Source organism: Nematolebias whitei, chromosome 10 (assembly GCF_014905685.2).
Source record: "Nematolebias whitei isolate Nwh7 chromosome 10, NemWhi1, whole genome shotgun sequence".
NCBI lineage: Eukaryota > Metazoa > Chordata > Actinopteri > Cyprinodontiformes > Rivulidae > Nematolebias > Nematolebias whitei.
The window spans coordinates 31,365,779-31,367,509 of record NC_056507.1 but is presented as its reverse complement, the minus strand read 5'-3'; positions in this window follow the sequence as shown (position 1 = coordinate 31,367,509).

Genomic DNA, 1,731 nt, shown 5'->3' with positions numbered 1-1,731 from the left:
ATTCCGGCTGCACAATTGGTCAAAATCCACTTAGAGTTGTGCTGCAGATCCAACACAAGAAGGAAGCAAAGAAATCTTGTTTCGACCGAACCATGAAGACTGCTTTTCTCTTTGCAGGGGTGATGTTCTCCACGCTGCAGAGATGCTTTATCTGAGCTGTATTTGTGCTCATGTAGGTCATAAAAGAAGAGCGCTATCAGAGCTGGTGGATGTGGTCATTATCAGACATGGTGCTAGACAGGAGGGAGGGGTTCATTGTTCGCTGTGTGTACTGGCTGCCCACTGACTGAACAAGGTGTGCTCATTGTTCATTCTCTCCGTGCTCGCAGCCACCGGCTCCTGTGTTGTGCCTAACTGCAGCGCAGCAAATAACATGGAGCTATAATGCAGTGTGATTTGTTAAAAAAAAAAAAAGGGAAAGCTGAAATCACCCACTATGAAAACATTCATAATATTTTGTCATGTACCAAAAGGTAGGCTGGTGTTTTGCTTGACAATATGTTTCCTCATCAAACTGAAGGCATTAAACATATTTGACATCCTCCCAAAGAAAGCGACGACTTATTGTCTTGGTTTTTCAGCTTTTTGCACGCCAGAGTTGTCTTTTCCTCTTCAAAGATATGCGTTTATCATAAGTCCAGCTGTAAACATGCAGAGTTGGGTGGCGGAGCTGTTAAGGTGGTTGTAGTTTGTGTATAATCCTCACTTCTTGTCCCCTGCCTGCCCTCCTAATCCCTTGGCATGTGTTGGTGACATCACATGGCTACTGGCTCCAAATTCCCCTTGCAACTGTCATTAACTCGGTGAACAAATGAATAATGACTGGGAGACTCGCTGGCTCCCACCACTGACCTTGGGTATTATTAGAATGACCTCTCTTTGGCTTGACCAAAAAAAAAAAAAAAAAAAAAAATATAAATATATATATATTACAAACCTTTTTGATATCATTGCTGGAAGTACACTAGGAGTGATGGCCTGTCTGCCGGAGGGGTGGGGTGGTGGTGGTGGGGTTGGAGCAGTCAGCAACCACCAGTGTCATGTAAACCTATACCTTCCACCCACTGCTGTTTCATGAATACTTAATTAGAGCACACAGCCTGAAATACCCGACTTGCAAGTTGCCTGACCTGTCTTTTACCAACAATGCACAATATTTGGGTTTAGCTGCAGCGACATGGTCAGATGACATGTTTCATTACAAAAAAAAAAAAAGAAGAAGAAGAAGGAAAAAAATAAAAAGAGGGCCCTTTTGGGAATCTTGTGGCGGTTAACTGTGTGATATCATCTGTGCAGACAGAGGAGGCAGTCAGGTGTGGCTGTGGGAGGAAGCATCTCCATATGTCAAAGAGCTGCTTCTCACAAAAACATGCTGGAAATCAGACGCTGGTATGGGAACCCAACCTGCAGGGAGATGAAGGAGATTTACAACACTGGCAAATACCTGCATTTACTTAGATATTATTGCTGGGCTGGTGACGTTTGATACCATTTCACAAAAGCATTTGAATGTTTGGTTCATTTTATTGAGATTTTAAATACAATTTTCAACAAAGTGAAGAATATTTGTAAACCAGCTGCAACATAACAGAACACTCTGTACAATGATGCATCAAATATTATACTGAAAAAACACTAAACCAATTGTATGAATACTTTTCAAGGAAAACAGTGTCTCTCTCTCTCATATATATATATATATATATATATATATATATATATATATATAGT